The sequence below is a fragment of the Grampus griseus genome, assembly GCF_964374135.1.
Source record: "Grampus griseus genome assembly, chromosome: 5".
Lineage (NCBI taxonomy): Eukaryota > Metazoa > Chordata > Mammalia > Artiodactyla > Delphinidae > Grampus > Grampus griseus.
In genome coordinates, this window is record NC_138998.1 from 48,970,719 (window position 1) to 48,997,637 (window position 26,919).

The following is a 26,919-nucleotide window of genomic DNA, read 5'->3' on the forward strand; positions in this document are numbered from 1 at the left end:
GCTGGAACCCATTTCTCAAGGACCCGACTCAAGGAGACGCGATGGAGTTTGGCAGAACACAATGGAAATGCCAAGAGAGTTCAGATGCGGGGAGGCTGGGGGGCGGGGGGCGAAGATGGATACAAACAACACAGTCAAGGAAGGCTGAAAAGAAAAGGTGGGCACCAGGCTGGACTAGGAAATACACACAGGATTTGCACAAGCAGGGAGACATTAGCAGAGGGGAGAAATTTCTTTTCTAATGGTATTATTTTTTATTTATTTATTTATTTATTTTTGCTGTGTTGGGTCTTCGTTTCTGCGCGAGGGCTTTCTCTAGTTGCGGCGAGTGGGGGCCACTCTTGATCACGGTGCGCGGGCCTCTCGCTATCGCGGCCTCTCTTGTTGTGGAGCACAGGCTCCAGACGCGCAGGCTCAGTAGTTGTGGCTCACGGGCCCAGTTGCTCCGCGGCATGTGGGATCTTCCCAGACCAGGGCTCAAACCCGTGTCCCCTGCATCGGCAGGCAGATTCTCAACCACTGCACCACCAGGGAAGCCCCCTAATGGTATTATTTTTAAAGGATACACGTTAGTTGCATGTATCACTTCCGTCAGAAATAATCCGAACCTGGAAATGTCACTCATAGGACCGCACCCTCATTCAGCATGATTTAGATTATTTCTAGAAACCTTGGGTCCATAAGCACTTCATGAGGCAAACAGATTTCAAGCACTGGACCCACATAGCTATGACAAAGTGGCAGACACACATGGGATAACAAATAAAAAGCCAGTATTTTTTTTACCAAAATGCCATGTTTGAAGCCTTATTTCTCCCAGGCAACAAAGGAACAAATATATAAGTTACACTGCTGTAGTAATTTGTTTACATTCATCGTCCGTCCACACTCAACTATACTCCCTCTTCCCAAAAAGCAGGGGCCAGGCTCTCTTCCTATTAATATCCTTAGCAACTCGCACAGTATCCAGGCCAGAGGGCACTTAATAAATGTTGGTTAAGTAAATAAATAATTTTACCAAGACTCACAATAAGATAACATATATAAGCTGTTATTTACTTTTTCATTGGTGAAATAAAAAGTAAGGCAGGGCTTCCCTGGTGGCGCAGTGGTTGAGAATCCACCTGCCGATGCAGGGGACACGGGTTCGTGCCCCGGTCTGGGAAGATCCCACATGCCGCGGAGCGGCTGGGCCCGTGAGCCATGGCCGCTGAGCCTGCGTGTCTGGAGCCTGTGCTCCGCAACGGGAGAGGCCACAACAGTGAGAGGCCCGCGTACCGCAAAAGAAAAAAAAAAAAAAGTAAGGCAGACTTTATATATCATGAAGATATGGACATGCATTCCTCAGGAGTACACAGCTAGGGGCCAGAGAATCTGTGAATCCACATTCGAATACGATGTATCTTCCTGGAAAGCCTATTTTCCTTGAGGACTTACATATTTATTTTAATATATTAAATTAGGCATGGATAAGTTTGTGTTCATGTTAAAGATAAAGCAGAAAGCTTCTAATAAATTTCAGGTTTCCAGTGGAGGTACTTCAGTCAGCCCACCAGCATCTCTAGGGGCTCAAATTTATTCTCTTTCACTTACAGGGATGTTTTGGTATGCAGTATTCAGAAGTATACTGTTCACCTATACTACCCATATCCCTAATTTTCTAATAGAGTCAATGTGCTTTATTTCACCTCTATTCATTCAGAACTTGCAATTACTTAAGTTACAGCTGGACAGCAGTTTAATTTTCTATTGCTCATACAGAATAGGGTTTAAGAAAGTAATACATTTAAAAAATAATAAAAGGGGGCTTCCCTGGTGGCACAGTGGTTGAGAGTCCACCTGCCGATGCAGGGGACGCGGGTTCGTGCCCCGGTCCGGGAAGATCCCACATGCCGCAGAGCGGCTGGGCCCGTGAGCCGTGGCCACTGAGCCTGCGCGTCCGGAGCCTGTGCTCCGCAACGGGAGAGGCCACGACAGTGAGAGGCCTGTGTACCGCAAAAAATAATAATACTAGTAATAATAATAAAAGGAATACTTATTTTTAAAAAAACATTGCAGTCAAGTGCCATTCACATCCGATCCCTGGCTAATTACAATCAGACATCTCTACTAAAGCCGGCGCTCCACAACCTGTGTTAACACTGCCATTCTAGTACCTCACAGGTATCATCTAAACTTAAAAGGGATTAAGACTCTTTACAAATTATTATTGTCTTACTTTTCACCAATATAAAAATGCCCCCTGCTCCTCCCAATTCTTTGGATTAGTGAGGTTGTTCTGTCAGGCAAATAGGATGATTCTAGTTCTCAAATAGAAAGATGATCTCACAGGTGTTTATTAAATGAGCTAAACATTTTTGTTCTGTGCAGTTTTCAGTATATATTTCACAATTAAAAGGCTTAAAATAATTTAATCAAGAAGAATGCAGATTTCTATTTTGAAGAATAAGCAGCCATCCAACAATTAAAATACCAGTTCCCTGTCCGAGGAGTGCTTCAGAAATCAGTAAACTAAGGCTTACTTAAAACCCAGTAGGGGGCTTCCCTAGTGGCGCAGTGGTTGGGAGTCCGCCTGCTGATGCAGGGGACGCGGGTTCGTGCCCCGATCCGGGTAGATCCCACATGCCGCAGAGAGGCTGGGCCCGTGAGCCATGGCCGCTGAGCCTGCGCATCCGGAGCCTGTGCTCCGCAACGGGAGAGCCCACAACAGTGAGAGGCCCGCGTACCGCAAGAAAAAAAAAAAACCCAGTAGGTAAGCATCCTTTGTTACGTGCAGAAATTCTCACCCTGATACAGAATTCCACTCAGTAGGTGACCATACCATACAGCACAATGCTAAGCATATAATATTTGTAGACAGAGTATCCACTTCATTGACATACTGTTTGCCAGTGAATGTGTACCTAAAATGAGCCTGTGATAACATCCCCAAAACCTGATATCAGCTCTCTCTCACATCTTCCACACTTGTTCCAAATCTTTCTAGGGATAGTTCTTTCAAACAGCCTTCTCATGTGCCCTTCTCAGCCACTATATTCAAATGCTTATTTGAGACAAGAGACTTGGAGAATACGTGGCTGAAGATACTTTTAGAAAGAAGTAGAATTTTGTGCAGTTGATTATTAAGTCAAACAATGAATTTAAAATGAAAACAACTGAAAAGTCTACATGTTATTAAACTTTCCCTCTTGAGTGGAACCATCTGGCTTGTACCAAAGCCACTGTAGTACTAGGAGATTCTAACCACTAAGAATGAGGCATGTGAAGCTCTAGCTAGAACTGGCAAGAAGACACTAATTCTTGTACTAGTTGCATCTTATAGGTGCAAGTGGAATAATTTTAAGTTCTCCACAGGTGAAATGTACAGTTAACGTGCCTTAGTAGTTCAGAACTTGGACTCCAGGAGAACCAAAGCAATGACTGTACAATCATTATTAATCAATAATGACAGCAGAGGACTGGGGGATGGGGCAGATCATTCCAACGTAGAGAAAGGGTTCCTACCAGAGAACGACGTGGGTATTTAATATGTTTACTTACTTTAACCCTCTCCAGGAATAATATAACATAAATAAACAGCATGTGTGCATTTTTGTGATTTCTATATGCCCTAAAGTACTCAATGGAAATACTGGCCAGGGGCGGAGATGGCAAACCTGCCCTGAGCCTCCATCCCTTAGTACCATCTCATCCCTCCTGACCACAACGCCAGGTCTTCATTTCCTCCTCACAAGGTGGCTGCTTGGCTTGCTGGAGAAGCACAGCAGATCTCACTCACCCAAACAACCACTGCTGAGAGGTCTGGCTTAGAACCTCATCTTTATAACACAGGACTTGCCATTGACACACATTATTAACTAGGGATACTCTCCTCCCACATGCCGCAGAGAGGCTGGGCCCGTGAGCCATGGCCGCTGAGCCTGCGCATCCGGAGCCTGTGCTCCGCAACGGGAGAGCCCACAATGTTGGGGCCCACAATGTTGGGGCTCTAAGAAGTAATATGAAACATACTTAAGAATGTAATTTACATATATTTAGAATGAGGTATAAAAAGGAGGAAGGAGTAGTGGCATTGCACAAATCATTTCAGTTCCAATTTTAGGCCAGGCTACCTGCTACCCATGTGAGTTTCAACGCGCTATTTTATTTTGTGGAGTTTCCTAAATTTCTTGGGAAGAAAGTGTGTCTACCACAGAAGACACTCCTTCCCCTACCACTTCTGCACACACACACACACACACACACACCCTCACACACACCCCACTCCCCTGCTCTACTTTAACCAGCTTCAGTTAGTCTGTTCACAAGCATCTTCCTCACCAGCTGGTTTCCATCCTCAAATCAGATTAAGCATCATGTCCGCCAAGCCCTCCCTAAAACCCACTTCCTTTCCCCAGAAGAGCTTAGGTGCTCCTCCTCTCTGTTCTCACAGTATTTGTTCTAGAAAATGACTACAGCACCTGCCATGTATTGTAATTATGTGCTCAAGCGTCTGACTCCCCCTTCTAAACTGTGAGTGAGCTACTTGAAATAGTTCGGAGTCATACTGGTATCTCTAACTTCTAACAGTGTCAAAACTCACAGGAGCTCCTCAGTAAGTGTTGAATGAATGAATGAATGAATGATAGTTTTCATTTCTTGAGCACTTACTATGTGCTAAAAGCACTTACATGTATTATCTGTAATCCTGGCAAGAATTCTACAAGGTGGACCTGAGTATTTCAGTTTTACAGATGAGAAAACTGAAGCCCAAACACAGCAAACAAGTGACTAAAGTCAGGACTGGACTGACCTACAACCTGCCTACAAAGAATCTAGCAGAACACCTAGCACTTTTTAGGGCCTCAGAAAGTGGCATCTTCCTTCCTTTTGCTCAAACAACAAAGAGGATGTGACTGCAGTCATGGAAGGCAGTATCAGAAACTAAGTTCACTTCCGTCGGTCTGCGCTGTAACTTAGGAAATTTGAAACAAAAAGCTCATTTCAACAAATTCTGCATCAGCACTCATGAACAATTTTTTCAATGGCACATTGGAAAAAATCATTCCCCAAATATTTCCCGAGCGCCTGCTCTACGCCAGCTCTGTACTGTGCATTGGGAGAGCCACGGATGAAAAGTCACAATCCCAGTCTTCCAGGAGCAGACACCGGGAGGTGCCGGCTTTTGTAGAGCACCAGCAGTGGGTACTTCTGAGTGTCTCCGAGCACATATTCTTAATGGGCAGATGTTGCACGCCCATTAAGTCTGTCATTAGGGGACCTATGAATCATTTAACGGAACACTGAGCAGCCTGCTCTGTGCCACGTATGTGGCCGCAGAAGATTCTTTTACAAAGATAATGTTCGTGCTACAATTGAAGAGCAGCCCACATGTGGACTCCTACCTCCTGGGGTACTGAAATGAGTCCTTAGAGAGCTGCTCAGGGTTTCCAATGAAACAGCAATATGACTGCCATCCAGCAAAGCAGTGAGCATCAAGACATCAAAGTCATCCATCACTGAGACTTTATCACACATGTTCCGCCAACCCCTCCCTGGAGGAACCTCGTTTCCACCAACGCATTATGTCCATCTTGAGACTGGCAACCTGGTGCACCTCTGCTCACAACCCCAAAAGGCACCATTCACTTGGCGTCCTACGTGAACGGCGCCCCAGCACAACACAACCTAACAGGAATACATCGTGAATGGTGTGCAACAGAAGTGGTCCTCACTACCAAGGGAGTTAAGGTTTCCATGCACCTTCCGTGGCCAAACCATGACTGGCAAATCCAACTTTCAGGCAACATGTGAGAAGTTAACTGTCCCCTTCTGGTACTGACTGACCAAGGTCAAGCAAAGCCTGAAGATCAAGGTGCCTCTCTTCCTGCCCCAAAGTGCACACAATCGGCCACATATAAGAGTAATTATTCTCAGCACTTTAATTAAAACGCCACCCAACTGAATATACTCTTGCCAGATCCCCACTGGGTGTTAACTCCATGTTAATAGTTGCCACACCGCCTTTGAAAGCAACACAAATAGGATTGAAAGTGGATAATAAATAATAATGGAGCAAGATCGCAGCCTCATTTTATGCTTTTTGTCACCGTAACCACATCTGATCTCTTTTCTAGGCCTTCAGTTCTCACCATCATTCCCTCGTGGGCTGAGCAATTATGGTTCACACACCCCTCTGAACAGCCCCTATTTCACAGGGTCTCCCACATAGTCACTCAATTAATAAAACTAAGTGCCTCGGTTAGGTTCGCAGAAGCTGCCAACAAACTGCCGCACTGCACTTGGTCTCTGCTTCCAACGAAGCACTTGATGCTGGGTGATGTTGGTGACCCCAGCATCTTTCAGGTGAAACTCCAAGACCATCAACCCGCTTCCCTGACTAGCTGAGTAGATGCATGTTAACCTAACACCCGCCCTTCATGAGTATGCTAGTTTGTAGCTGCTTCGTGGGGTTCAGAATATGCCACCCCAAAATATGCCACTTTGACATAAGGATTATTTTGAGCTGAAGACAACTGAAGAAGCAGGCACGCACAAACACACACACACTCTCTCTCTCTCTGCCCTCTCCACTCTACCAGGAAGGGCAATGTGATTCTTATTAATCCCCAGAAACAACTCTAGATTCTTTTGGCCCAGAGACGGCACCAGGGGAATCTAACTAACAGACCCTTGACTGCCATTGGCTTGCCCTGTATATTTACCTTCCCAGAGTTTGCAGCTTTTGGAAGCCTAAAACCCATTTTCTTTGTCTTTTTTCTTCTCTACAAATGTACTGCTTTTTTGTTAATAAGCTATATAAACCCAAGTTATAACCACCCCTTTGAGTTACTCATCATTGAGTTCTCCCGAATGTATGCATAATGTACGTGTTTTTTTTTTAAAAATGTTTTTGTCTTGTTAATCTCTCTTGTCAATCTGATCTGTAGGGCCCCACCAACAGACCTAAGATGGGTGGAGGAAACGAATTCTTCCTCCTCTACCCTATAATCTATCAAACAGATCTTAACCTGTGTCCATTAGAGCCTGTGAACCTCCTGGAACCAGAGTCCATGTTTTGTGCACGTGCTTTTTTTTTTTTTTTTTTTTTGCAGTACGCGGGCCTCTCACTGTTGTGGCCTCTCCCGTTGCGGAGCACAGGCTCCGGACGCACAGGCTCAGTGGCCATGGCTCACGGGCCCAGCCACTCCGCAGCATGTGGGATCTTCCCGGACTGGGACACGAACCTGCGTTCCCTGCATCGGCAGGCGGACTCTCAACCACTGTGCCACCAGGGAAGCCCAGCACGTGCATTTTTGAAGGAAGAAAATCCAAACATTTGATCATCTGAAAGGGCTCTAATATCCAGAATCTTGGTTGACCCTTCAATAATCCTTCAACATGAGCTGGGTTAGTGGTACACTCACCCGCATCTCATAAGAGAAGAACAAACTCTGAACTGCCTATGCGCCTGAGTCACCTGAGAAGAGGTTAGGGGGCCCTCCTGCTCGTTAGCCACAACTTTCCACAGGATGCAGCCACAATCTCTAAGACTCATCTCGCACAGATCACCTTGGCTGGGATGACTCACTCTCATCTAGACTCTAAGTCCTAAGGACAGAAACTATTTTTATCTTTTTTATCTGTCTTGTATTATCTATGTGTGTGTATTAGGGGGTGGGGTGTTTGTATATAACAATAACCATGATCAGTCAACTGAAAGAAAGCACCTTCCATTTCATAACTATCTATTTCTGTTTTCTGTCACAAGACGCTTGTAAGACAACTTTTTAATGTCTGTATATAAGGCCATAAGATGTGGGGCGACAAGACTTTGACAAACTTATAGCAGACACCAAGAAAAATCTGCTCGATGACTGAGAGAAAAGAACTTCAAGATCTAAAAGTTCCCAACACTTTATAACTGCTGAAGATAACTGACTAAAATTCTAACAAAGTAACAGCTCAAAATGTCCCTTCAAGTCTGCACAAAGTCAACTAATTCATTCCAAAATATGGTAAGCAACTACCCAGGGTAGTTGTGCTTGGTCTTACAGAAAACACAAAGATCAATCGGGTATGCCTCCTGCCCTCAGTGAGCTTAGGGACTACAGAGGGAGAGGAAACTGAGACACAAGAACAGACGTACCTGCAGACCATCTCCCTCCTTAACAGCTTCCCAGATGCCTCTTTTTTTTTAGAGTAAGTTATTTTTTTAATTTTTATTTTATATTGGAGTATAGTTGATTTACAATGTTGTGTTAGTTTCAGGTGTACAGCAAAGTGATTCAGTTATACATATATCTATTCTTTTTCAGATTCTTTTCCCATACAGGTTTTTACAGAATATTAAGTAGAGTTCCCTGTGCTATACAATATGTCCTTATTGATTATCTATTTTATATATAGTAGTGTGTGTGTATGTTAATCCCAAACTCCTAATTTAACCCTCCTCACACACCTTTCCCCTTTGGTAACCACAAGTTTGTTTTCTATGTCTGTGAGTCTGTTTCTGTTTTGTAATTTTTTTAGATTCCACATATCATAAAAGTGATATCATATGATATATGTCTTTCTCTGTCTGACTTACTTCACTTAGTATGATAATCTCTAGGTCCATCCATGTTGCTGCAAATGGCATTATTTCATTCTTTTTTATGGCTAAGTAATATTCCATTCTGTGTGTGTGTGTGTGTGTGTGTGTGTGTGTGCGTGCACGCATGTGCACACACACACACACACACACACACACACACCCCACATCTTCTTATCCATTCATCTGTCAGTGGACATTTATGTTGCAGCACTATTTACAATAGCCAAGACATGGAAGCAACCTAAATGTCTAGATGCCTCTTGATTTTCAATTCTAAAGCCTCAGAGACTATACACACCTCAGTTAACAATATCTTGGCCAATGCATACATACAAAAAATTTTTTACTGCAAAACTCAAAAGAATATTTTAAACAAAATACAATCTGAGATAAGTATTAACTTATATTTCAAACTCAACTGGTGAAACATCAGAGTGACGTGTAGAAGATTCTGGAAAGTGCCAAACTCAGTCAGCACAAAGAGTGGTCTGGGATGGCTGCTGACTGCATATCTATGCACAAAACAATCCTTGGTGAGGTTTAAGCATTTTATATCCTAACAAAGGAGCTTACTTACAGATATTTCTACTGTGTTTTATTTACACTTTAGGAAATTGGTTGGGGCTTGGAGTTAACATGTAACATATTATCATTTTTCTCATTTTTTTAAAGAAAGGGAAATCTGCCCCAGGTAGTTTTTCAACAGAATGTCTGGCTTCCAGGAAAAATTAATGCCTGTATCCATCATGCAAGGCAGAAACTAATTGAGGAGTACACAAAAAAGTACAAACGAAGCCATGGCAGTTCAGAGCAAGGAGAAATTCCTTCCAATAGGCAACAAGCAAGGAATATTTTGTTGAGGAGCCTGAGTTTGGGCCCAGATGTTGAAAGGCAGCATTTGGACAAAGGTAAATGGTAGGAGTCACCCAGCAGGACTAAAAATTGGGCAGGAAGGTTCAGGGCAGGGGTAGATGAAGGACACATGAAGGGACCTGGTGGAGAGCTGGACATTTAAAGCAAGTTCTAGTCACAATATCCAAACGGGTGGCTGTGAGCAGAGGGAGGAGAGGGCTGGTGTAGGCAAGACCAGATGAAAGGTAGTGACAGAAACGCCCACAAAAGGTCCAAGGGGCTCCACCTAAGGGAAAGGCATATTGACATATTAACGTGCGGCATTTTCAGTGTATGAAAAGAGCACATCCTTGATCTGCCCGAAACAGTCAGCAATTATTCTAACTCCTTGTGAAGAAAATACAGTTGTCATATACAAGGATCTTTTAAAAGCATTCTTTAGTCTCCTAAGAGAGGAAACTTTCAACCCTTTCACTGGGCACAAGAATAACCATCCCAGTCTGTCCCAGAGAAAGAGGTTCCACAACCTTTCTGTCTTCTTTTCCAATAAACAGTGTCCTCGCCACTTCTACACGGTGCGGCATGCCCATATAAGTCACATTTCTAGGAACCATCGTAAAAGGGCCCCCTTATCAGTATATCTAAGGGCGGACAGCATTTCCACCACCTCCCTCACCCCTTCTCTCCAGGCTCAGTGTGCTTTCTCGGGTTGCACAAGTACAAACACATGGAGAATGTGAAGAATGTGTCCAAGTTTGGCAGCCTCGCTGCATTCTGCCTGGAGAAGAGCCCCCAAATGGTGTGAACGGAGCCGAAACAGCAACAGAAGCAAAATGCAATCTCGAGGTCAGTGCAGACCCAGCTGCCCTTGTCTCTTAGACATTCCTGGCTGGAATCCCACTGAGCAAATGTGGGGGAAGAGCAGACACGACTGACCCAAGGATCAGGAAACACCCAGCTGCAGCAAGAGAGAACAATCATCGAAAAACACAAGCTAAGCATACAAACAGCAATTTCCCTCCAGGAGTGCCCCCAAGGGCAGACCTGTAAATTATCCTTGGGTATTTCTTTTTAATCACGCCAGGACCTTATCACTGATTTTTAAACACTACCTCTTGAACCATATGATGGTCCCCTAGGGGGACAGTTGTAGGTCCACAAACACAGCTTCACTATTTGACCTGAAATCTAAATGGAATAATGTCACACACACCCCCCACCAAGAGCACTTCCTCATTCAGCAAATTCTGAAATCTCTTTTCCAAAATATTCTATCAAGAGTGACTGTTACACCCACAAAAGGACAAGTGTGCAAGGAAAAGAATCCGTCATTTCTTTAATAATTTTAATGTGTCAACTCATGTGCCAAATGTACTGTTCATTACTCAGGTATTTTATTTTATTCCAAGTCTACACAGGACACTGATGGGAAAAAAATCATTCAGCCATTCTTTGACAAATATATATTAGGTACTTAAGACTGCCTTTCATCAATTCTAAAATATATTTTTTTGTTTTCACATTGTATCATCTCTGGAACTGAAATACAGCTGAAAATTAAAATACTGGTTTTCTTCTTTTAGGACATAAAATAGCATCTGACAATCAATTATATGCACCACACAGAACTGTTTAACACTTCTCAAGAGTAAAACCATCTTTCCCCTTGAATTTGTCCTTCCTCCCCAAAGCATCCTTGGACACTGCCATCAGAGCAATCTCTCTGGTCATGTGACCCTTCCCCTAATTTAAATGAGCCGATGAATTCCCTTTAGCTGTGGGTAAGGAAGGAGTAAGAGGCCCATGACATGTCCCAGAGCTACTTTCTCGGCATCATCTCCTCTTGCCTCCTGCCAAATTATGAGCATTTTCCTCAATGTACCAAATTTCTCTCAATTCCATATAACTTTCAGGATTCAGCTCAAGTATCGACTACCTAAAATCTCCTTCTCTGATAACTCCCCTTCCCCAGGGCTGAAATAAATGTCCGTCTTCTGATGTCCCACAACCTCCTTGCTTTATTATAGCATTATCATACCATAATTTGGAGTTCTTTCTCTACATCCTCCAATAGACCATGATTTCTGTGAAGGCAAAGGCTGCATCTTGCATGTTTCTGATACAAAGCCCTTGGGACACTTCCCAGTATGGAGTTTAGATCAAAACAAAATTATTGAAAGGATGGATGAACAAACCTCATGACACTGTCTTCCTCAGTTCACAGGGTGACTCACAAGTTCACAAAGTTCATGATTTTCTAGGCCATCAGTAATCAGATAGGATTTCACGTCTTCTTGGTTACTCCTAAAGTCTCAGGTCCCCCTTGTCCAAAAAATGAAAATTTTAGACTGCTATCTCTAAGTTCTCTTACAGTCTACAATTCTGTTATTTACTCTCCAGTGGAAGCTACCTGCTACCCTAATATCTGGCCCTGATCCAGTACTACTTTCCAGTGTGAAAATGGATTCTGAGATTAGCAAAAGAGCCTTGCGCTCAAAACTTTCAAGGTTGTGTGTTGCGGGGAGAGGGTATGTCTAAAAGTCCAGGGGAAATGTGTCGTTTGAAAATGCATATTCAGTATAATTTTATATCTAGAAAACAAATACTCTCCCTTTTTCACTGAACTAAAGAATATAAGATTTGACAAAGGGATCTTGGCAGATGGAGAAAGAAAAAAGATAGTGATTCTCAATGGAAGAGAGGGCATGATATTTTCATAAAGTGGAGCATGGGTTTTAGAAGCTCACAGAACACTGGTATTGTAAAGGCTAACAGGGAATGGTTGTTAAGAGTACAGACTCTGATATTACTTTGAGTTAAAATTCCAAATCTTTCTCCTACTTAACTAGCTCTGTGATTCTGAACACTTTACTTAATCTCTCCCAGCCTTAGTTTTGACATCAGTAAAATAGGGATTAGCATACACATCTCTTAGGGTCATTCTAGGAATTAAATTAAATATTGCATATAAAGCTCCTCTAACAGTGCTTGGCATTTAACAGGCCCCTAATAAATGGTCTCTATTATTACAACCAGCATTATTAATATCTCTTTCTCCAATCACAGAGATCTCATTACACGCTCCATTACATTGCATAGGACACTGGAGATGCACCAGCTACTCAAGAAACTGGAAAACAGTGATGGTGATGACGACAATGATGATGATGGCGGCAGTCAAATGAAGCAGTAAGTATCCATGGAATGACGTTTGATTTTTTTTAATTATATATTGAAAAGAGATCTTTTCTATGAGTTACCAGCTTTTTTGCATCAGAGATTTTTTTATTTATGAAATATAATAGATGCCAGGAGTGCTTATGATACTTGTGTACAGTTTAAATAAAAATTATAGGGCTTCCCTGGTGGCGCAGTGGTTGAGAATCCGCCTGCCGATGCAAGGGACGCGGGTTCGTGCCCCGGTCCGGGAAGATCCCACATGCCGCGGAGCGGCTGGGCCCGTGAGCCATGGTCACTGAGCCTGCGCATCCTGGGCCTGTGCTCCGCAATGGGAGAGGCCACAGCAGTGAGAGGCCCGCGTACCGCAAAAAAAAAAAAAAAAAAATTATAATAAATTGAACACAGTGAACATCCATGTAGCCACTACCCAGCTAAGGAAACAGAACATGACCACTCTTTGAAAGCACCCTCCTTGAGGTATGCTCCTCCCATTGCCCACGGCAACTGCTACCTTGAATTTTATGTTTCTTATCATTTCTTACATTTTTCAAAAAACCGTTTTCTTCAGATATAATTCACAAACCATACAATCACTCGTTTGAAGTGTATAATTCAGGGGGTTTTGGTATATTCACAGATGTGTGCAACCGTCACTATAGTCATTTTTAGAACATTTTCATCACCTCAAAAAGAAACTCCATGCCCTTTGGCTATCACCCCCATCCCCTCATCCTCTCCACCCTCAGCCCTAAGCGACCACTCATCTACTTCCTGCTTCTGTAGATTTTCCTGTCATTTTATATGAATAAAATCATCCACTATGTGACCTCTTGTTACTGGCCATTTTCACTTAGCATGATGTTTTCAAGGTTCATCCACGTGTCCGCTTGTATCCATGCTTCATTCCTTTTTATGGCCAAATAATATTCCATTGCATGAAGATGCCAAATCTTGTTTATCCATTTGTCAGCTCCTGGACATCTGGGTTGCTTCCACTTTTTGGCTGTTAAGGATAACACCACTACGGTCATTCACATACAACTTTTTATGTGGACATATGTTTTCATTTCTCTTGGGAATATAATACCTAGAAGTGGAATTGCTCAGTCACAGGGTAACTCTATTTAACCTTTTGAGGAACTGGGTTCACCAGCTTTTATACTGATTCCCAGGAGACAAAAAGATAAAAGTACATTAATGACTTATGGGGCTAAAGCAACCTATTCAGCCAAAGGTAGATGCTCAATGCCAGTGGCAAGCTTTATCAACCTCATAAGTAGTTACAAATCAAGTATTCACATATATGCAGACACCACGTTCTAAGAACTGAACTTCTCTAGCTGTTCAAGACAGCCAGGATCAAGAAGACAACTGAACTTAACAGAATCAAGGCGTCCCCACTTCCTAACCGTTCTTGGTTCACTCCTTGGACTCCCAAAACATCCTTTTAAAAGCATTTTTCTTTTAGACCCGGTCCACAATTTTTGTAATTTTAATAATGAAACCACTAAAGGTGGAATATAAAAGTGGACCAATATTGTAGACCTACAGAAATCTCAACCCATTAGGCACAGTCTATTTTTTCAGACTTATTTTCCAGCAAGTATGTTTATAAAAATTAAGATAAATCTACTTGCCACCAAGAATCTATATTGCCAGGAATATGCTGACATTGTATGTTGTCATCATATGATGACCAGAAAGTGGGCAGGGGGTGGCAGGAGAGAGATTGAAGTGCAGAAGCTTCATCTCAGAGTCCCTGAAATGTGGCATCTGGGAAATCTATTCACACCCTCAACAATCAGTGTGGGTCTGATGTGTCAGTCTCTAAAGCCTTCGATACAAGAGTGCTAAGGGCACCTGTCTCTGGTTTTCCTACTGAATGCCTGCCTTGTTTTCCACGGTCTACCGCACACCTCTTTTGTGAGTCGTGTCCAGAATGATGGACACAGAGAGGTGACAGACCAAGGAGTACATTACTTACCTCTATGTTATCTATGTTGAGGGGGTTAAGAAGTAGGCCAATACAGAAGTGCCTCTGAATTTTAATGTGGTATTTCTGAGTGTCTCAGACTCACGTCATACCGCTGCTCAGAATGATGTGGGGTCGGTCCCACAAAGCAAGGATTCTAAATACCCCATGGCAAGTGCTATGAAAATACGCTGACTGCTCAGCTACTCATGGGAACTCCCTACTCCCCTAATCTTGAAGTGCAATTAGTTAAGAACAGGAGAAAAAAAATGAAATCCCTCCATGCAGTAACAATTAAACTTGCAAAATGACAACTTACAAAAAGTTATATTTACTTTTTTTTTTTTTTTTTTTTTTTTTTGCGGTACGTGGGCCTCTCACTGTTGTGGCCTCTCCCGTTGAGGAGCACAGGCTCCGGACACGCAGGCTCAGCGGCCATGGCTCATGGGCCCAGCCGCTCTGCGGCATGTGGGATCTTCCCGGACCGGGGCACGAACCCGCGTCCCCTGCATCTGCAGGCGGACCCTCAACCACTGCGCCACCAGAGATGCCTTATATTTACTTTTAAAAACAGAGATATCACTGTCATATATTTGTACCTCAAAGGAAATACATATACAAAGACTTATATAATTTCCTAAAATCCAAATTCATTCCGATGATCCATGTACACCAGACACTAGTGTGTAGAGTTTATCAAACTATTTATTGAAACTATTCTATTACATGACATAAGCACATTTTTTTTCTTTTCTGCTTAGTTCTATGGTCTAGATTCACAATATCTACAAAACAAAAATATAGTAAAGCAAAGGGCTATCTAATATCCCTTTAGGAATATTAACATTTTTTTTTTCTTAACCTCACTGCTGAGGAATTCTTAGACCTCAGATATGAAGTGCGATGTAATGAATAGGAAATGCTGGAAAAAGAAAATACAGCAGTGATATGTGGAGCTTTAATATATGTTGGCCAAAACACAATTTTCCCATTTACTGATTCTTTTCACACCAGTCACAGTAAATAGCACAGAACTTTTGGAGATACCAAAATAACTGGTGTTTTACTATTAGCACTTTTCAAATCATTCCTCCTTAGACTGTCACCTTTTGCCAGCTCAAAACAGACTTCACAACTGCAAATTTCCACCGTGTAGTTCCAACATTGCAATATTTTCCCCAAAGAGGCGTGAAACAGGTCAGTGTGCAGAGCTAATGGCATCAAATTGTTATTTGGGGGAAAGAATGCATATTGTGGAATTGCTAAGATAGCAAAAGAGGATGCCAGCTGTTAAGCGACTTGAGGACCCGTATCTTCTACCTCCACAGTGGCCTGTAATAGACGGACATCCCAAAATAGCTGACAAAGGAATCCAAACTCCTCCTTGCACGGCCCACACAGCCCTTCACAATCTGTTCCCAGCCCAACTTTCTAGCCTATCCCCCACTATCCTTGTACCATGTGCCCAAACCATGTTACCTAAGCTTTTTCACAATGCACAATGATGTGCACTGAGGTAAATGGGTGAACCTGCTCAGGGCCTAGGGGCTCAGCCCTGAGACTGACGGAATCACTGTCTATGCAGACCTGTCGCCTCGTGTGGCACAAAGGTTGGGAAGTTCTGCTTAGACGCCACCTATGGGAATGTACGCACGGTTCCCTTGCCTTGTCACGTCACCAACACAATTCCATGGTTTTGCACATGCCCTTCCCTCCCCTTGGAGCGTCTACCTTCTCTGCAACAAGAAACATTTCTCGTTCATCAAGATTCAGCTCAGACATCACTTTTGCACTCCAGGCCCTTGCTGGCTTTCCTGGCCCTGTTAGCCCCCCCAAATCAGAGACTTTTCTGTGCTCCCACGACGATTCTTACCCACAATAAGCCTTTGCTCTGTCTGTCCCTGCACAGCGAGTAAGCCCCTTAAGGGCTTAGTTACTTTCGTATCCCTGGAGGTAAGCACATTGGCTGACAAACAGTAGATGCTCTACCGCTCTTCTTTGAAATAGCTTAGAACTCACCCAGAGCACGCAAAGAACAGAGAAAATTCAGAACCAGTCTCTAGCAAATAGGAATTTATTCTGAAGCATATGTATTCAATTTCACCTGTGACAAAGTTTACCATTCATGGATTCCTGAAGAAACTGCCATTTATGGATTCCTGAAAAAATTCTTTATTTTGAAATCCAGCACGCAGTCTAGAAGCCCTCAAGCAAATGTGAACAAATTTAAGCAGCAGGCAAATGCCCTCAGCCCCTGAGCCTCCCTCCCTCTTGGAGGCTGGTTTAGCTGGAGGCCAATCAATCGTAAGAGTGCTGGTCCTACCCTGAAACCCAGCAGCATTCAGCATCTAGAAAGGTATCCTAAAGAAATAATCAGCAATGCACGAGCAATTATGTTCAAGGTTATTAAGTGTAGCATTATTTATAAGAGCACAAATTGGAAACAGCCTAAATGTTCAACAGGGGATTACTTAAATGAATTATGAACATCTCAATGCTAGAATACTAGGCAGCCATGAAAAGAATCATGTTGTTGGGGCTTCCCTGGTGGCGCAGTGGTTGAGAGTCCACCTGCCGATGCAGGGGACACAGGTTCGTGCCCCGGTCTGGGAAGATCCCACATGCCGCAGAGCGGCTGGGCCCGTGAGCCATGGCCGCTAAGCCTGCGCGTCCAGAGCCTGTGCTCCGCAACGGGAGAGGCCACAACAGTGAGAGACCCGCGTACCGCAAAAAAAAAAAGAATCATGTTGATAAGAATTTTTCATGACATAATAAAGATCATTACCAAAAAACAGAATAAACAACACTCTATAGAGTTTGATCCAAATTTAATCGATAAAAACATGCATATGAGTAGTTGCATAAGTAAGAATAATGGAAAGAAATATACCAAAATGTTTAGAGGTGTCTATATCTGAGTGATGAAATAATGGGTGATAATAAAATTTATTTTATTCTCCATCCTTTTTTCAATATTTTCTAAGTTTGCTACACGAAGCATGCTTCACTTTTGTGTGGAGGGGAGAGGGAAGGAAAAACAACAACAAAAATCAAAGCATAAGGAAGTGAAGAGTGCTGATTGATGGGTTGTCCTGCTCTGGGCTACACGTAACTGCGCAACAGGTTTCTGTGAAGCAGGTCCACTGACGGGGTCCCAGAACACATATACACACAAGGGTGCCCTAGATCTAACTTCGCTTCCAGTAAACTTACCAGACTCAAAAATGATCTAGGGATTGACTGGTTTTCGTGAATTGTGGAAACCAACCTCTGTACCCACAATTCTCTTGTCATCCTAGGATTAAACCAAAAACCTAAAACTTTAAGTTTTCTGAATTTGATTTAGAGGGGTTTTAAGAAATAATGCCAAATTCATCCCCTGATGTCCTCATTTTCCTCACAAAAAAATACTAGATCCAGACCCCTGCCAGAAAGACTGTTCCTACCCAACAACGCTCTTCCACTACCCCATTCTGTAAATAAAGGAAAATTCTATTTTATTCTTTTTTTTTTTTTGCGGTACGCGGGCCTCTCACTGCTGTGGCCTGTCCCGTTGCGGAGCACAGGCTCTGTATGCGCAGGCTCAGCGGCCATGGCTCACGGGCCCAGCCGCTCCGCGGCATGTGGGATCTTCCCGGACCGGAGCACAAACCCGTGTCCCCTGCATCGGCAGGCGGACTCTCAACCACTGCGCCACCAGGGAAGCCCTCTATTTTATTCTTAATCTTTCTGAAAAAAATATTTCTTTTACAAACACTAAAAACAAGGAAGAGATTGAGCAAGAGAATTAGGAGAACTAGGAGTGGATGGTGTCACAAAAGGCAAAGGAAGAGAGTCTTCTGAGCATCACATGCCCCAAGGAAGCTGCTATGGGACAGATCCCAAAATTGCCCCCTGGATCTGGCTTCTAGTGAGCACTGATGTTCTTTATCAGAATGATTTAGGTTGGACCGAAGTCAGAACCACACAGGGTAAAAAATATAACCTACTCTTTAAGGGCTTATCTGAGAATGGCAGGAGAGACACAGGCCAGTCATCAAAGCGTGAAGAAAAGAATCCAATCTGTGTTTGAAGTTACAGTGAGGGATATAAGGAAAAGGTGGGGGGGGGGGGGTCAACGAAAATCCAAGACAGAAGGGAATAAGAGTGGGGCAGGTCTAGTTCTAGAAGAACAGAAGGAGGGATTAGAAACAAAAACCTGGGTGAGGACCACTGTCAAACAGAAGAGTCACTCCATCATGGGGAGCCCGGCCCACTGATTCTTACCCAGGGAGCACATCACAATCTCCCGAGAAGATATTACAACCACCACACACCTGAACCCCACAAGATCTGTTAAACCATCATCTTTGGGGACACGGGCCAGGCTGAGTTTGTTGGGTTTCTTTTAAGTTCCCAACTGATTCAGGTGCACCGTGCTGGTTAAGAATCACTAGTTAGAAAGGAAGGGATGCTGAGTACAGAAGAAAACACATTCATAGACATAACAGCAGGAAACTGAAGGAGGAAAGAGTTCAAAGTTCTCTTAATTAGGGGATAAGGTCATGCAGAGAGAGAAGGCAAGAGGAGAGGACTTTAGGAGCAGTAAAATCTTAGCGCGGACTCTGGGCGCTGCTCAGAGCAAGGCATCTGAGGGCAAGAGGTGGGGACCACCATTTTATGGAACATCTAGGAACACCAATGTCCACCCTGGAATCGTTTTCCCCCATAGGGCTCAGTAGCGCAGAGACCAATGAGAAGCAGATGGTCAGATGAATATAAATGTAGGAGGTTAAGGAGAAATTGGCATGAAAGAGCAAAGAAGCAATTTAATATCAACCTCATAGGGCAGTTGGAAGAATTAAGTAATGCATTTAAACATAGCCCAGTGTCTCACACAAAACAAGAGCTCAATAAATTAGCTGTTATCGTTGTTGCTGCTACTGCTGTTGTTATTTATTTCTGCAAACAAGTGAAGCGATCCCTGTTTCTTAGGAACTAGTGAAATCTAAATCAGCAGTTAGCGCTCAGTTAAAAGGAAAATTCACAAACTATGTTGGGTGTTGAAGCTCCCAAACAAGAGATGCTAATGACCATATATTTCTATAGGTTTCCATTCATACTTTTGAATAGTTGGTGGTTGAGCGTTCTTGGGATAATGACTAAAGATAACTGGTACCATTTTTACTATAAATATGGCTACTGCCAAAAGACTTAAAATAAAAGAGTGTAAAATAATGCTCCCTTTAGAAAGCCCATGTGAGGCTGTTTTAGGGTAAGACATTCTGAGCCTGTGTGTTCCATTATCGCTGCTCCCACCTCATTTGAAAAGGATTTGTGGAGGTTGGCAAAGACAACAGACCAAAAATAAGAAAGTGAGGCAATCAGTCTAAAGAGAACTAAAGGGTAGGGGAAAATTTATTTGGTGCCCAGTGGAAATGAATGGACATGCAAACAGGTCCCTTTTCTTAATCCTGGTAGCGGGTCTCAAATTTGGCTGTGATCACAGAGCAGTGAATGCAAAGAGTGAAACAGGATCTGCAGAATAACTGATGGTTTCCAAAACTAAGGGGTAATACTGGTATTGCTGTGACTGAAGCATGAACATTTTTTTCCTTCATAAATTGACAGTAATACAATGAACAATGTGTACAATAACATCCTTACAGCAACACTTAATCACCTAATTAAAAGTATCCTTTCATGCTCAAAAAACACCCTTAATTCCTAGTAGGAGAGACAAGGTACTAGAATCAAATGCTAGCTCTCTGAAATTCAGAATTTCTTCTATATTGTTCATTAGTCTTTTTTGTTCCAGGGTAGGCAGAATCACACTGAAATATATCCAGCTCAAATCAATTAATGTTCCCACCTTTTAGAGGAAATAAAGTCACACACTTTCACATGACCTATATATTCACACATCTACAAATAAAGTATGGCTTCCTATTTAGAACTCTTTACCAAGCAAAACTAGCCAGAAAACATGGGAACATGATAAAGACATACTCAGATACGCAGTGTCTGAAATTTTCCACCCTTTCTCTGAAACCTCCTGAAAGATGCTCACCTTGAAAATAAGGGAGTAAACTAAGAAAGAGTAGACATGGAATTCGGGAAAGGAGATCCAACAGAGAGGGCCAAAGGATGAAGGGGAAAGGAAAGCCCAGGACGGCAGGACAACAGGCCATCCGGACTGGAGGTGATTCAAGGCTCCAAAAGAAATGACTCCAGGCCGATGAAGGAGCTAAACACCTGCTGTAGCTAAATATACTGGCAGTTCTCACATGAGTAAGAATAAAGGGATACACAGGGATGAGCACATGAGAAACTAAGGAAACAAACAGATAAGAGCTTTGCATTAGAAAGAGAGGTAAATTTCTATATATTCACATTTGCTCAAGTAAAGAAACAATGGAAGCACAGTAAGAAACTAATAAAAATGGCTTCTTATAGGAGGTGGATGAAAGCAATGGGTGGATTAGGACAAGAATAGGAGTGAGACTTTTTAAAGTATACCTTTTATGTTGCTATCATTTTTGAACCATGGGGGTGTATTACCTACTCAAAAATAAAAGAAAGTAAAAAAAATAAAAAATAAATAAAAGAAAGTAAATTCTAAATATTTTTTAAAAGGTGTTGATAGGCCAGTAGCTTTACTTGGTCTTGTTTTTCACAGCAACAACTGTTGACCTATACCTGGCCTTCATACTGTGCACACCTACAGAGACTCAAAGGTAAAACGTCCCGGGACATGACTACAGCAATGAAAATGAAATCAGTGAGGATGAGAGAAGTGAGAGAAGCATTTCCAATTAATGAAAACATAAAGTGCAGCCACTTGTTTTCTGTAAAGTGGCACTGGCTGGGTACTACTTTAAAAGGTCACATGTAGGACCTATGTAAGGATACAGAAACCAGGTAGGGACTTCCCTGGTGGCGCAGCGGTTAAGAAACCGCCTGACAATGCAGGGGAACAGGTTTGACCCCTGGTCGGGGAAGATCCCACATGCCGCAGAGCAACTAAGCCATGTGCCACAACTACTGAGCCCGTGCGCCACAACTGCTGAAGCCCTCGCACCCTAGATCCTATGCCGCACTACTACTGAGCCCATACACTGCAACTACTGAAGCCTGCACACTCTAGAGCCTGCGTGCAGCAACTACTGAAGCCCGCACGCAGAGAGCCTGTGCTCGGCACAAGGGAAGCTACCTCAATGAGAAACCCGCGCACCGCAACAAAGAGTAGCCCCTGCTCGCCACAACTAGAGAAAGCCTGCACTCAGCAACAAAGACCCAACGCAGCCAAAATAAACAAAGAAAAACAAAAAAATATTTTTTAATTTTTTTAAAAAGTTAAAAAACAATTTTAATTAAAAAAAATATTTTTTTTTAAAGAAATCAGGTAACAAGTTGTTTTTGATGGGGCCACTATTAGAACTTTGAGCAGGGCAATTCTTTGTTAAGCTGGACTGCCCTGCTCATTGCATGGAGGTTAGCATCCCTGGCCACTGCCCATCAAATGCCATTATGATGCCCCATTCATCATGACAACAAAAATTACCCCCTCCCACGTGCCATATTTCCAAAAGCCTCTGAGAACCACTGTTCTCAGGAACAAGGAATAAGCAAAAAGAATAAAAATTAAAACTTGCCAACTTTATTTCCTATCACTGCAACTAATTTTCATCAGTTCATTAATTTAATGAATCTTCATAACACATTCATTAAGAAATCATGAGCAATCTGATCTCACACATGTTTGGCTGTTACTAAAGATAGTTTGAGTCTTGAGTTGTTTTTTTTAAAATGAGCTAAAGAAAATCTGAGGAATCTCGAATTCCTGCCAGCCTTCAGTCAAATCTACTTCACAACTGCAGAGTGCACAGTTTAATTTAAAAAAAGAGTTCCTATATGTTCTCTCATTGATTATGCTAATTAATTCTCTTATGAGTCCTGTAAGCTTGGCAAGGAAAATACTATTTTCCCCATTTGCACAGACAAGGAGTCTAAGGCTCAGAGCAGTGATTTTTCCAAGCACATAATTGACAGAACTTAGGGTGGAGACCAGGACTTTTTGGTTGCCAGGCCGGCAGTTTCTCCACTCAGCTAAGTACTTACTCTAGATAGTATTTCCTCTATGCCAAGCCTATAACATATCAGCTCAATTCAAACCTTTAACACAATTAGAAATGTGAAACCCAGCATCTTCTTTTTAAATCATTAGGTCAGATGTAATGGCCCTCAGAACAGTACAATTAAAAAAAATAATCAATAAAGCTGACTTTATAAGCCCACACGGGTTGGTAGAGGTAGGTAGTCATTATTCCCTTTTACACATGAGGAAACAGAGACAGAGAAAGGGGTAAGCAATGTGTTAAAGGTTACACATTAGTAAGTGTGGGGATTTGAATGCAGGCAGTCTAACTTTGTAGGAAAAACTTATAATCAATTAAATTGAAAGATAAATCATGAAAAAAGAGATAAATCACCCGAAAAACCAGTAGGTGGAATGCTTTAGATAAACAAAGAAATGTTCTCTTTAGCTTTGTAAATGACATATAAGTCAGCATCCCTCATATAACCATTTTGTTGATTTGTAAAAGTGATCTCACAGTATAGAAACAATCCTATAACTAGTCCTTTGCCGAACTAACCGGTACTTTACTTACTCAAGTAAGGGGCATTTAATAAGTTATCAATTTTCTACCCCTTGTTTTCTGTGGAAACAAAGTAACCCTGAAATAATCATATAAGACACTTGACCCTCTTGTTTGGACGGCGTGACGGTCTTAAAATTTTTCTACTCTTAGTTTACCAGTGTATATCTTGAAAAGACTAAAGAAGTAAATGTACAAAGAACTCCCGAATACCAATTTGGTGAAAGATCAGAGCAACACTGATATACAGGCAACCACTGGGTAAAACAGGAATCTGGAGAAAACAGATCCATTTAATTCAAACAACTCAAAATAGAAAATGGAGAAGCTGACGCTACTCTACTCCATGTAGCAGATTACATTGGCCATGACTGATAACCAGTGCAGAAGACTCAGAGATTTTCTCCTCTACAGCTTCCACAGAGCATCCCAAAATTCTATTTTTTTAAAACCAATTTTAATCTCCAGAAGTAAGAGTATGATACCCTGCTAGGAAACACTACTTAAAATAAAAATTCACAGTTGTCAAATAGCACTAGTTTAGTAGAACACCGCAAGAGTCATGCTCATGTTGAAAAAAACAGGCCAAGTTGAGGGTAAGTAAGAATTTAAGGAAAACCCTGAGCTACAGCCAAAGAAATCATTCATCTGACTCCTCAGAAGAATCATAGCTCTACAGAGCTAAGACTATAAAGGGCTGGAGAAAACGCAGCCGTTAGTAAAACTGTGCGGCCTCAACTTTGTGATAATTTATGTTTGATGCTACAACATAGGCTGACTAGTATATTGGGGTATATAATACCAGGATCACAAGCACACAGCCGAGTTAATAATCAGGTATTCAGTGATGGATGACCAAAGAAGAGCTAGAAGAAAACAACACAGCAGTCACTTGTTATTGGTTCGGCGGTGGTCCCTGCTCCCAGCAGACAGTCCTTCATCGCAGAACATTATGGCTATTCCATTACAGTGCCTCCCTAGATGACAGAAATCAGAAGCCAGGGTGAGTACCTGGCAGGGATCTGGAGCAAGATGACCAGAGAGTCGGGGGTTGAACAGAACCCAGAGCTCTGAGGCATGCAGCAGACATTGCACACAGAGCAATCATGGGCCAAAGACTCTCTAGAAAACATCCCACCAATTAACTGGCCAGAGTAAGCGACCACGTCCCCATTTTACAGACGGAAAATGGAAGCATGCAGAAGTGCGATAGTCCTCAATTCACTGAGTCTGTACTGAACACATCAGATAGCACAGTGATTGCTGACAAGGATCATAATAGATAGCAAAAGAGTTTACCGAGAGCAAAGCGGGGGAGAGAGGCAGAATGGGAGTGGAGGAGGCCTCCCAGTCACGCTCAGTGGAGGGGATGGAAGTGGGGAGAAGTAGAAGAGGATAGGGAGAGGCCCCTCCAGGACGGGTCGGGGAGGAAAGGTCAGGAAGGAAAGGTCAGGAAGCCTGACCTCCTGACTGGGGGAAGGGGTTTCCACTGGTGTTTAGTGGGATAAGGAAAAGTAGAAAGAGTCGTTGAGCTGAAGAAAGTGGGCGAAAGAAGTCAAAGAGAACTAGGGTGGCTGTCTACAGTGGCGAGTGATGAAAAGGGGGGAAGGTGGACACAGGGGATGATGACTATCTTGGCAGGAATGTCATAAAAAGAAAGCAAACATCATATTTAAAACAGATAACCAACAACGACCTACAGTATAGCACAGGGAACTCTGCTCAATATTCTGTAACAACCTAACTGGGAAAAGAATTCGAAAAAGAATAGATACATGGAGAAATGTCTATTTAGGTCTATTTAGGTCTTCTGCCCATTTTTGGATTCGGTTGTTTGTTTCTTCGCTATTGAGCTGCATGAGCTGCTTGTAAATTTTGCAGCTTAATCCTTTGTCAGTTGCTTCATTTGCAAATATTTTCTCCCATTCTGAGAGTTGTCTTTTGGTCTTGTTTATGGTTTCCTTTGCTGTGCAAAAGCTTGTAAGTTTCATTAGGTCCCATGTGTTTATTTTTGTTTTTATTTCCATTTCTCTAGGAGGTGGGTCAGAAAGGATCTTGCTGTGATTTAAGTCATAGAGTGTTCTGTTTATGTTTTCCTCTAAGAGTTTTACAGTGTCTGGCCTTACATTTAGGTCTTTAATCCATTTTGAGTTTATTTTTGTGTATGGTGTTAGGGAGTGTGCTAATTTCATTCTCTTACATGTAGCTGTCCCGTATTCCCAACACCACTTATTGAAGAGGCTGTCTTTTCTCCACTGTATATTCTTGCCGCCTTTATCAAAAATAAGGTGACCAGGGCTTCCCTGGTGGCGCAGTGGTTGAGGGTCCGCCTGCCGATGCGGGGGACGCGGGTTCGTGCCCCGGTCCGGGAAGATCCCACATGCTGTGAAGCGGCTGGGCCCGTGAGCCATGGCCGCTGAGCCTGTGCGTCCGGAGCCTGTGCTCCGCGACAGGAGTGGTCACAACAGTGAGAGGCCTGAGTACCCCCAAAAAAATTTAAAAAAATAAGGTGACCGTATGTGTGTGATATATACAGATTGCCAACAAACACATGAAAGGATGCTCAACATCACTAATCATTAGAGAAATGCAAATAAAAACTACAATGGGGTATCACCTCACACCCGTCAGAATGGCCATCATCAAAAAATCTACAAACAATAAATGCTGGAGAGGGTGTGGAGAAAAGGGAACTCTCTTGCACTGTTGGGAATGTAAATTGATACAGCCACTATGGAGAACTGTATGGAGGTTCCTTAAAAAACTAAAAATAGAACTACCATACGACCCAGCAATCCCACTACTGGGCATATATCCTGAGAAAAACATGATTCAAAAAGAGTCATGTACCACAATGTTCATTGCAGCCCTATTTACAATAGCCAGGACATGGAAGCAACCTAAGTGTCCATCGACAGATGAATGGATAAAGAAGATGTGGCACATGTATGCAATGGAATATTAGCCATAAAAAGAAACGAAGTTGAGTTATTTGTAGTGAGGTGGATGGACCTAGAGTCTGTCATACAGAGTGAAGTAAGTCAGAAAGAGAAAAACAAATACCGTATGCTAACACATATATATGGAATCTAAAAAAAAAAAAAAGTTCTGAAGAACCTAGGGGCAGGACAGGAATAAAGACACAGATGTAGAGACTGGACTTGAGACACGGGGAGGGGGAAGGGTAAGCTGGGACGAAGTGAGAGAGTGGCATGTACTTATATATACTACCAAATGTAAAATAGATAGCTAGTAGGAAGCAGCCGCATAGCACAGGGAGATCAGCTTGGTGCTTTGTGTCCACCTAGAGGGGTGGGATAGGGAGGGTGGGAGAGAGAAGCAAGAGGGAGGGGATATGGGGATATATGTATACGTACAGCTGATTAACTTTGTTATAAAGCAGAAACTAACACATCATTGTAAAGCAATTATACTCCAATAAAGAAAAAGAAAGAATAGATACATGTATATGTATAACTAAATCACTTTTTGTATACCTGAAACTAACACAACATTGTTAATCAACTGTACTCCAATATAAAATAAAAAGTTTTAAAAAAAAGCAAGCATCCATCCAGATGACCTTCAATACCACTAAGCCTCTATTAACTTTCCACAGTTCTGTTCCACATTTAGAAACTCTTTTACTTGTAAAATGAAAATTGCCTTGTTGCTTTGGTCCACTTTCCCTCATTTTTAAT

The 26,919-nt window shown here is 42.5% G+C and overlaps 1 protein-coding gene across 8 annotated transcripts in view; it reads right to left on the bottom strand.

Annotated features, from left to right (window-relative positions):
• The window catches only part of TNIK (TRAF2 and NCK interacting kinase), a 412,271-nt gene that overhangs the window by 334,383 nt on the left and 50,969 nt on the right, over nucleotides 1-26,919 (bottom strand). Inside the window, exon 1 of one of the 8 annotated variants that reach the window (XM_082655676.1) lies at nucleotides 13,435-13,502. The exons of the other annotated variants lie outside the window; for them this stretch is intronic. The gene's annotated coding sequence lies outside the window, so the exon portion shown is untranslated. Of the gene's footprint in view, nucleotides 1-13,434; nucleotides 13,503-26,919 lie in introns of those variants that run through there. 8 annotated transcript variants of the gene reach the window in all.